Consider the following 11,534-nt stretch of genomic DNA (forward strand, 5'->3'; position numbering starts at 1 on the left):
TGACGCGGGCCATTTTTTGGAATTACTTGTTGCTTTTTAGTGCCTCCATGTGGCTACTAGTTTTAATAATATTAAAATCGTACGGTACATAATTGACGTTGAAGGCCATGTTTACTTTGGCCAGCTCAATGTGGTTTCTTAAACCATTTAAAGGTTTAATAATTAAAAAAAAAACTTGTACGTTGTCTAGCCATATAAGTTTTATGTGAAATACCTTAATGTCTTTAATTAATAATTTAATACGTACACTTTTTACTAAATAATTAAATAACATATGCTAAACATTGTCTTCCCTATTCCTTTTTTAAGATAATACACACAATAAGTTTGAACAAGTGAGGATCTGAAAAACTAAAACTTTGAAGAGTAAAGAGGGTTGATAACACTTATTGGAGGTAGGTTCCTCTAACAATTATTTTTCTTCTCTGTTTTTCTTGTTTAGTCTAGATGTGTTGCTTATGGTTGGATATTGTATAGATGCTTATATTCTGGAACCACACACAATGGTTAAGATCCTAGAATCAGTCGCAGATGTGGTTTCAGAGTCTCAAGCGGTCATCATAACACGAAGGAAAGGAACAAAAGAGCAGCAAAGGAGAAAGTACGAAAGTATCCAAGAAATTTAGAAGCGTTCTTTGGATCCATTTGCAGCTAGAAACCATGGTGTGAGTTAATTTAGGGTGGCAGAGCAGGGGACCATAAAAATTCGGTGGTCCACCGAGGTTAATTCTTCTTATTTCTTGCATGATAGGAAGACCCACATGCATTGTATTTACATTTTACATGGTTCAAACCTCCCTCTCTAGACAAACACTGAAACACCTCAATATCACAACCCCTTGTTCACGTGGAACATACCTGTTTGTGTTGAAAAACACTTGTGTAAACTAAAATGGACTAGGGTTTGGGGTGCCCAAGAAAGGACTCCCTCCATTGAAAACGCTGTTGAGAGTGTTTGAATTTCTGCAGGTGCGTGCAGACCTTTACTTTTGATAGGTTTTTATGACAAAACATGAATGCTTTTGTCCATGGTTGGGCCAAAAGGCTGAAGTTAGCAGTTAATGGAGGAGGGTCCTTTCTGATGTAAATGCAGACCTTTCCTCACCCGTTTGCTGCAAAGTTTTAACTCCAACTATTCAATGTTGTTGATTTAATTTCCATATCTTTAATTTTGTTGTGTTGGCGCTTAGCACATATGAGGTTATGACTTTGGTTACAAGCTTGATGAAGTTGGATTCTTCTAAACACTATCTAAGGGGTGGATCCCTGTGCCCCTCCCCAAAAACAAAAAAACAAAAAGATTTCTTGTTCCTTGTTTATTATGTGTCACACACAAATTTGGGGTCATGGGGTCTTGTTTGCTATCTATTGATGTAACAGAGATAGGATGGAAGTATATAGTTCAGAAATCAATAGAAGATGAAGTGAAGGAGCTTACCAATGGGTGGAAACAAAAAACAGAAATCAAATATGCTATTTTTAAATTTTACTAATCTTTTTTGTGGTGTCTCTAAATAAACAAGGACAATGCTAGCTAGTGTCAGGAAAATAGAATGTTTTTATGTAAAAATACATAAACAATTTATTCTGATCTTGATTTTTAGTAAAAAAAATAAACAAACATATTGATGCAATTCTTTACCTATTTCTGTCCACACAGTTGTTAGCAGACTCGTTAAAAATAAGACAATTCTCTAATTAGGACTGGATAAAGCTTTGCATTGATTGTTAACATATATAGATTATGGAGATACAATTATAATTCTAATTTTAATTAGATAACAATGTTAAGAGTACCTAAGAATTTTTTTAAAAAAATTACAACAGAAAATATTATCATTTTAAAAATATTTTCGAGATATTATTATTCAATATGGAAGGAAAAGGAAAGGAGACATCAGACTTAAATTCCCAAAAATCACGTTTTTGTGTATTGCCACTTCCATTTTAGAAAAAAACAAACAAGGTTGTCTCCTTCACGACCATGATAGGAGGAGGGACCATCTCTGTAAGATAGATAGACCTCTTAAAAGGGACCAATCAATCATCCTCCGTTGAGTGACCCTAATCAATATCACCTTAGACAACATTGAATACATTCAAATATGACTCATGAGGGAAATGCTCATTCCACGTACGTAACACAAAGAAAGGGTAATGCTACTATGTAGAGTAAGGAATCTTATAACCGTACACTCTCGTGTAAGCGTGATGTATATATAGAAGACATACGCACGGTAGATTATTTCGTTAGATAATTGCTTTTGTTTTTTTAGACCAAAGGTATCCTATATATATATTGTAAACATTTATATCCGAGTCAGATAGAATTGAAAACTTATCTCTTGACACAATTGAATATTCAAAACTTAAATTCAATATCATTAATCATCTCAGTTAATTCATTTGCTTAATGATGAAAATTTCTCGTTTAATACTACTTAGTAATCTCAAACATGTTTTGCTGATAGTGCCACTATTTTATGGTGATACATGATGTCTACATGCATTACATGAGCATGAGCTGAATGGAGATTTTACTGAAAGTGGCCACGTGAATCAAAACAAATTAGGATCCAACATTCTCAGTAGTTAATTATTCTGGTCCCAGCTCTTGTGCAATCAATTCTTATGATAACGGTGTTGACTTAGACCATCAGAAAGTGACTGTAGTACAACTTGGAATTGGCTTTTGTTTATGATTAATCATCTTTAAAATTTAAAAATTCTGAAAACGATGTTAAATATGCAAGTAGTATTGATGATATTTCAGTTCAACCTAACACACCTAACTGAATAGAAGCTTCAATGTCCACTTATTTTCTATTGCACGGGGAAGTAGTTATTCGTGTATGTTGATGATCTAGATGAAACCTTGCTATCTCAGCACTTAAAGAAGGACTACAACTTATGATGCCAAAAGCCCAAAGCAAATCTTGTTGGGAAATTTCCTTACCCACTCATATTTTAATAACTATGTTAGTTATATGTTGAGTGAATTATATTTTAAATGATTTATTTGAGTATGTTATACTATAAAAAATGTGATATGAAGTTAATGAGTGAACATTATTATTAGTCCGACTTTGATATAATGGATACAATATAATCATCCGCTCTTTTATTGTTAATGCTGAGTGTTGCAAATTTTCAGGATCATCAAAGTGATCAACAGTTATACATCTAAGTTTTTTTTTTTTTTTAATGAATAAAAGGACTACAGAACAGCCCAACAGACAGAAATATTAATTATTAGAAGAAAACCTAGGAAAATTCGCCCCTGAATTAAGCATCATCAGCTAATAGCTGTAAAGAACTATCTAGGTATTTATTTTAATAGGGCCTTTAAAAGTATTATTTTAAGATATATGTCTATAAATCTTGTCTTCCACATAAAAACAAATAATATTAAAATAAAGGTATAATTCAACAAATCTCACATATATATAATTGCTAAAAAATACTAATTAATCACTCTAAATTATCTAATTCTGGAGTTTTTTCTACAGGACCAAAACATTAAGAACCATGATTCGAGACAGAAATCTCCCCCTCCAGGTGAGGATAGACATTTCAACTGCAATGAGGAAGCTAATTTGGTGGCTAATATTTCATAACAAGAGAAATAATCAGACACAAGTATATTTAATTTTTGAAATGACCTCATCTTTTGCAGAAATGCGTACGTTGGATTATGCTATTGCTTTGTTATATTCTTAATGCTTAATTTTGTTAACAGTACTAAGTTGCTCTTGAGCATATGATAGGATTATTCCATATTTTAAGAAAAGACATGGACAATAACTTCCTTTTCCTTTTATATTATGGTTAGCAGTAATGGAAATCCATGAACATCAAAGGTAGATGAATTCTAGGTTGGATCATAAAAAGCATGTGTGGCCTTCAGAGAAGGGTTCATCCAATTTGTAACCAGTCAAAACAACTTCCAAAGGTATCCACAAATAAGGTGCTCTTGTTAAAGATGTGGGTGTAGAAAATGGAGGACTTTTTGTTAGATGTTTTTATCTTTTTGGATTTAGGATTTTCTATTAGATGAGACATGTTTCATTTTTTTATTTAAGACTTTCTGCCTCATTTTAACGTATGTCTCATTCTTTTGGATTTAGAATATTCTATTAGATGTAAAGACATGCTTTATTCATGTTATTTTGACTATTAATGACCTCCCATCCACAATGTAATATTTTTTAAACCTTAAAGGAAGGTGTGTAATGTAAAAAGAGGTGTCAGTTTCATGATTTTCAAACTTTTAGGAGAGATTTGTGTAGAGATAAAAAAAATACTATGGGTAATTTGACAAAAAATCAGAAAATATTTGTGTAATTTGTTCAATAAATATTGTTATATTTCTCATTTTATGAATTAAGACTACTTCCACTAACAAGTTTTATGTGAATTACTTGTTTATATTTATAGTTTGTAATGTATCCTCATGAGCCAACTTGAAGTCAACAAATATTGTTATTGGTAACTCATGTGTGTATCACCTATTTAGTTGATTCACCTTAAACTCATTTTGTTAACAATGTCTTACTTCTCGTAAGAGAAAATCATTTTAGGCTTAAAAAATCTCTTTGATGCCTATAAATTTAGTTTTTAATTTTTATTTTATTTTGTTTTGATTTTATTTGGTTAAAGATTTTTTTAGTCTTTGTTGTCAAGTAATAACATTAAATGATGGCTTAGCATGATATTAGTAGTCCATTGGCTTGCTACATCATCAAGGAGTATAACAAGATAATCATGTTTTTTTATTTTGTAAAATGTGTTTTTAAATTCTCATTTGTTCAAAATAGTTGATTACGTTAGACTAGTTAATGAGATATTAGAAAACACATTTTACCAAAATTATTTTACATGACTGTCCTATCTGACTCCTTGATGGCATGACAAGTCAAGGTTGATGCTGCATCAATTAACGTTGTTACTTGATAATAGGAAAAAAAACAAAAAAAAATTAAATCTTTTAGAAGACTAAAACTATGTTTGGTAAAACATTTCAACTAACTTCTAACTTTTTTTACTTGTTGAAAAGTTTGTTTGGTTGTTTGGTAAATAAGCTTTTTTAGTAATTTCTAGGGTTTTTTGAAATGATAAAGTAACGTTTTTTAAAATGTTAGCTTCTAGTTTGTTATATTTTCTTCTATTTTTAACCTCAATTTATTTATCCATTTTTCTAATTATCCTTTTTAAATAAATTATGAATTTATTATTTTTTTCATTTTACACTTTACAGTTACTTCAACAGCTAATTTTACTGAACACTTATAATTTAATAAACTAGTTTTTCTACTTCATGATTTTTAGCTAGTTTTGTTAAACATAACCTAAAAAGAAAAGAACTTTAAAGGACTAAAATCAAAGACATATTATTTTAGAAAAAAAATATGATTTTGGTCCCTATATTTTCGTGAAATCTTGTTTCTAATCTTCGAAGTTTTATATCATCCAATTTAGTCCTTGCACTTTACAAAAACTTGTTTTTAATCCCTTCTCACAAAATTCTCCTAAACGACATTAACTTTTGTCTGACGTGACAAATAAAGTGCATTTTCTTTCAAAAAAAATGATTAAAATGACATGGAAAATTGTTTAGTTTTTTAAAGGAAGTTATTAAAATGTCTCTTCCAAACACATTGAACTGAAACTTTTAAGGGCTCCATTTTATGGTTGTTTTCATTGTGATTCTTCAATAGTTATTATAGATTTGTTCTTGCATCTTCTTTTGATTGTTTGTTTCTTGAATGCTACTTTCATGAATTTGTACAATAAATAAACAATGTAATCTATTTGTCATGGAAGAAATGATATCAACATCATACGTGAGAAGAGACCAAAAATAAGTTTTTTTTCTTCATATAAAATAGATCGACTTTTTGATACAAATATAAGGATTAAAAACACAATTTTTCACTTATTTTATAGGGGTAAAAGGTTATTTAACTCATCATCTTATTTCTCCAAATCAGAAATCACCATAAAGTTGTAATACAAAAATGGGCCTAATCTCACTTATTCATGGACCTAACCTCACTCCCCCGCCACTACCTTAACCATACATAATGGGCCTATCAATTGCAGATTTCTTTATACCCATACTCGTTCACTTGGCATAACTTGCTGTTTGTGCGTGGATGTGTACATCCATTTATGTAGATGTACAAACTGTAATAGCCATGGTATGTATGCAGATGAAAGACATTATCTTTCAATTGGAGCAAATATGGTAGCTGCTTCAGGTGTTGGAGCTGCAGCTGTCGTTGCTACAAATCCGCTTTGGGTTGTGAAGACTAGATAGCAAGTGTGTTTCTTTTCAGTTCATGCTAAATCTTTTGCCTATGCTATCAACTTATCATATAAAATTGGCCTGATTCATGAGTGCATTAAATGCTTAGAATATATGCAATAGTGGTTTGTTAAAGTTAAAAACACTTTTATTGGATTGCTTAGTTTATCGTCAATGTCTTGGACTCTTGGCAGTAGATACTTCAGAATTTTATTTTCTTTATGAAATTGGCATATACCATTACTAGAACTATTTCTCATCATCAATTGAGCTGGCAATAAAGGCACCATAAATTTGACATTAGTTTGTTGGGGTTCAGTGTAATATCCATACAATATGACAAAAACTATATCCATATTGAATTGGAAAAAGAATGAACTCATAAAACAGCTAGTTTATATGCTTTTGCCTTGGGCAGACCATGTTATTACTTTAACAGAAGGGATGTGTGGACATTGAAGAAACTGTTGTTAGAAGTATACTTTGTGTATTGTATTTACGATAGAACTACATTACTTTCTTTACCCTGCCATTCTTTGGTGCACGTATGTGCATATTTTGCGCAATAAGTTTGCTTCCTTTGTTTCTTCAGAGTAGGTGTTGTACCCAATAGGCGCACACTATCTGTCTTAAAGAGAATTGCTCATGAGGAGAGCATTCAGGGGTTATACAAGTTGGAATTGCATATATCATCAATTTCATTTTCTGGTCAATGTATAATGCCTTATAATTAAAAATTTATTGACATTTGAGATATCCTTTACCATAAACGAGGCATTGTACCTGCTCTAACTGATATCAATCATGTTGCCATCTAGTTTCCAACATATGAAAAAATAAAATTTTATTTGGCAAATAAAGTTAATTCAATGGCTGTTCTAGTTCTTTGCAACCTCTTGAAAGTTTCGGCAGTTGGTTAATTTAATCATTATTTTGTGTCAGATAACACAGCAATGGATAAGCTTAGAGCACATGACTTCGCAATTGCATCACCAATTTCCAAATTTTGTGTGTCCATATTGACATACTCGTGAGTCATGAGTCATTTAGCTAAATGATTTAGTTTTATTGAAGATATTCATGTTGCATAATCATGTATAATAGTCATACTTCTAGGTGCCTAGCCTTATGAATGAAATGACCTTGTCATTCCAAGAATAAATTTTTAATGCTTAATGCGAAAACTATATCCAGCTTCGTTAGACTTAAGAGTTGTCTCAATTGTTTTCTAAACTTTAACTATTACTTCAATAGATCCTCCTGTAGTCTTGTTCAGCTTTCGTTTGGTCAGTAACAGTAGATATGTGGCAAAATCTGATCCATCCAAATGTGTTAATCTAGACCATTGATTAATTTAAAGTTAGATTCTAATTTTAATGAATATTCAAATCTTCCTAATTACAAATCTTGATGGTAGTTAATAGATTCATGTCTTTGATCAAACACATGAGTCTGCATGAAAGGTTCATTAAGAAAATGGTTAAAGTTTAGAGAATAATTGAGATTAACTCAAAGTTCATGATGATATTAATTTTACAAATGATCCAAAGTTTGACGGAATTGAAAATACCTTTCCCTTTAGAATAATATTGGTTTCACTGCATATTGTTAGCTATAATATTTTGCTCGAACGTATTGAGCTTAATTGTTATTATTATTTTAATAAATTTCCTTTCCTTCATTGTCAATAAAGTCATCATGCCATATACCTATTGGTTTGAGAAGGATAAGCGAATTCCTTATTCCTCATTTCTTTTGTTTGAGGAGACAAACAACAAATGTTTTTGTATTGTGTATGCAGGTTGCGCTACCGTAATCACATTCACCAGTTTTGAAATGATACACCATTTTCCTATTTCACTTTTTCCTTCTGACCCACAGCCACATATTTGGATGGATAGAGCATGGTGGTTGTCTATGATATGTAGCAGTTGAATGGTTCCAAAACATATGTTAGTATAGCCGACTAATGTTTCTTTTGATTAAAATCCCATTCTTTGTCATTCTTAATTGTTTGTTTATGTAAGGTAGATTTCCACATCATTTGAAATTGAACCTACATTACATTGAGTCGTTTTCCCTAGTCAAATTTCTGCAAATTGACTGGCTTTGTAGGTGTGGACTGAAGACTTATCTATAACAATAATAAAGACAATATCCATTTTAGTTTCTATTTTTTTATCCTCTAACTACATATTATAACTGTTTTTATTTTTCCCATTTTCTTTTCAATCTTTATTCTCTCTTTTTCTTTCAATGAAAATGCAAGCATAGAGTGTCTTCCTTTCACTAGTAAAGTGCCTTTCTTTACATTTCATGCTTCTAGGATCCCGGAATATTGAATGCATCAATCAACTCATATGTTAGAGTTAAACTTGTGCATCGCATCATATATATAGGAAGCATCTCAAAGTATTACAATCAACTCATGATATGGCCTCTGCCCCTCATGCAGTAGAATTCATAATTCGCTAGCTACCCGGTTACCGTTCTCAATAAGAACATGAAAATTAAATTAGTTAGAGTAACGCAATATATATGTTCCTTCAAGGGCCCACTTAAGCCTCTTATTTGCAGCCCAAATAAGGTACTAGGTCGTTCGCTCCTTGGGGCCTTGCTCTCATGGTCCGGTCTACACGCTTTTTCCGTTGGATGCACCTAGCCCAATTTCCCAACAGCCTGGGACTCGGTTGGGCCAGATGGCCCATTCCCCGAACAGAAAGGAAAACCTGACCCCCTATCGTTGTGAGATCCTGTAACCCACCAAATGATATCCACCATATAGTGAAGGGAGCAAAAGATCTTTAGGCGGTTGATGATCAGTTTGCATATATCACTACCGTCAAGTATATATATAGATCAACTGAAGTGAGATTGTTTTTATTTAATTAGAAATCTCAAATTCGAGTCTTGAGTCTTGAGTATGCAATTGTATTATACATGTGATCTAAATAAAAAAAGAAAGATAAATTTAAGCACATCATTTTACTAGCATAGTTTTGACCGTTAAAATTATGTATAACAAGGATTTTATAATTAGTTGAAGTGTCACAAAGAAGTTGTGGCACTCAAGCTGGGTTGAGTGGATTGTTAATTTTTTCCTAGGTTGGAATATGACTAATGTCTAGTGGTACTAGGAAATTGGACCACGACTTTGGTCGCATAGGGGCACCTATGCTACAACTCAGCACCATTGTTGTTCAAGTGCTCGGTAATGGGATGTTATGTATGCCATAGGGGAGGTATTGAACGTGACCTCTTACCATCATGCCCGAGAAAAGCGTAGAAACGAGGGGCAGTCCCAAGCTTGAGGACTCTTAGTAGGCCATGCTCAAACTTAGGTTGAACGCAACTACCCTAAAAAGAAAAACACATCTAGCTAGTAGTGTCACTTATTATTATTATTATTATTGTTGTATAGAGAGTACGGGGGAGATCCCCTTGGGAACGGAGGCTCAAAATAAAATATATCGCGTAACAAAGGGATGGGAATGAAAGTGTCAATCATTGCTTTTCCTTTCGGGTGTTTAAAAGTTATACTAAATTAAGAAATAACTAAACAAAACGTAGCGACTCAAATGGAGGATCGAGGCTTTTCTTAGTCATGCTTTCCTCATCTAAATCCTATTAAACCATGAAGAAAAATCAATCTAAACATTGGATTCGGTCATAAACGGTGTTGCTACGCATGCTATTTTTCGGACTGTGATGGGTTTTGTTTCCTCATTACAACACTTGACTCAATTGCATTACGTTTAAAGTATTGCATTAATTTATACTACCAAATGAAGCTTTTTAGTGGTTTTCTCAAACACATAAAATATTGCTTCGAATTTAACGCTGGATCCCAGATTAGAAAATTCATCTCCTCCTCTTTCCATGAGGATGCCAGTTTATTCATGCAAATTAAGGTAATGATGGTCCATAATTGGACAACTCATTTGTGAATATAAAGTGGGGTTACTAACTAACTATGAGGATTAAAGACTAAGGATTAGCATGCACTCTTTGGCATCCAAAGTTGAGACCTCCCTGGACAAGACACATAGGATTGAATTCGTTTGTCATGTTCCATCACATCCAAAGGAAACAAAAGAAAAATTACTGTGGCTTTATTATTTTCAGCCTTCGTGAACGTATATCATTTGTTCAGATAGAGATGGCCTTAGTTGACATTGGGGACTCATGTTTTGTGAGTGGAGTTATTGTTGTTGTGAGATAAGAAGCAAGATATCAGCACAAGTACATGCTTATAGGATAACTAAGAAGAAGAAAAACATGCATATGGCTGGGCCAAGGAGTAGGACTGGGATATGAGAGGATCAGAGCAGTGCACTAATCTTTTAGTTTCACCCTTCATCATAGTTTGGCCGGCCCAAAGTGTGCCTAAATCCATTAAAACAACTGGGGGAGTGCCACGCTTTCATGATTCCTTTTGGAATGCTTGCTACCCCACCTCCTTACAAAGTGTGGTGCTTGTGGGGGAGAAAGAGTGACAATGAGCAACCTTTTATTTCCCCCTTTTCTTTTCTTGCAGGACCATTTTCCATTGGAGAGAACATATATTCCGTTGATTAACTAAGCAATTAACCTTTTCTCTCTTTCAAAGAAAGAATTTAAACCTCTACCTACTACCACATTTAGGTAATGTAACAACCTGTGTTTTTAACTTAAGAGTAAAGATCGGGCTTCTCTTTTGTTTATAAAATATTTTGTTTACATGCCCATGTTTTCAAGTTTTGTGCAGTTTACTTTCTGGTTTTAAGAAATTGTGCACGCAATTTATAGCTGGTGTAATCTTTCAGAGGAAGGCCAATGGAAATAATAAGTATTATTAATTCATAGTAATATATAAATAACGAGTATGATGAATGTGCTAACTATGACATCAAAAATGGGCTCTCAACCTAATGTTCTGATCCAGAAAGTCACTGCTATGATGAATAGGGTAGGTAACAATCTTCTTATATTCTGGGGTCATGTTATGGATCATGGCCAAAAGGTACACCAACATTTCATAAAGACTAAAGAGGAATGCCAACCAGATTGTAATAATGCTCGCATTTTTGTCCTCTTTTGAGTTTCAACAATGTCAAACAAATGGGTACTCATAGACTCGTATATAGCAATTAGTTTGTACTGTCTAAAGAGATTAGTAATTGAATTTGTATTCAAATTAATATCCCATTCTTCTTTTTAAGCTAAAAATAATATTTAAACACGGAAA

At 32.7% G+C, this 11,534-nt stretch overlaps 2 long non-coding RNA genes across 3 annotated transcripts; both read left to right on the plus strand.

Annotated features, from left to right (window-relative positions):
• Nucleotides 1-283: 283 nt before the first annotated feature.
• Nucleotides 284-1,316, plus strand: LOC114378673. The gene is made up of 2 exons (XR_003659389.1): nucleotides 284-395; nucleotides 478-1,316. It is a non-coding gene; the product is annotated as an uncharacterized LOC114378673 (long non-coding RNA).
• Nucleotides 1,317-6,056: 4,740 nt separating this feature from the next.
• On the plus strand, nucleotides 6,057-8,496 carry LOC114378681. 2 transcript variants are annotated; one of them, XR_003659390.1, is made up of 2 exons: nucleotides 6,057-6,322; nucleotides 8,109-8,496. It is a non-coding gene; the product is annotated as an uncharacterized LOC114378681 (long non-coding RNA). The 2 variants fall into 2 exon arrangements; XR_003659391.1 differs by lacking the exon at nucleotides 8,109-8,496 and adding an exon at nucleotides 6,900-7,186.
• Nucleotides 8,497-11,534: the final 3,038 nt, after the last annotated feature.

Source organism: Glycine soja, chromosome 2 (genome assembly GCF_004193775.1).
Source record: "Glycine soja cultivar W05 chromosome 2, ASM419377v2, whole genome shotgun sequence".
Taxonomy (NCBI): domain Eukaryota; kingdom Viridiplantae; phylum Streptophyta; class Magnoliopsida; order Fabales; family Fabaceae; genus Glycine; species Glycine soja.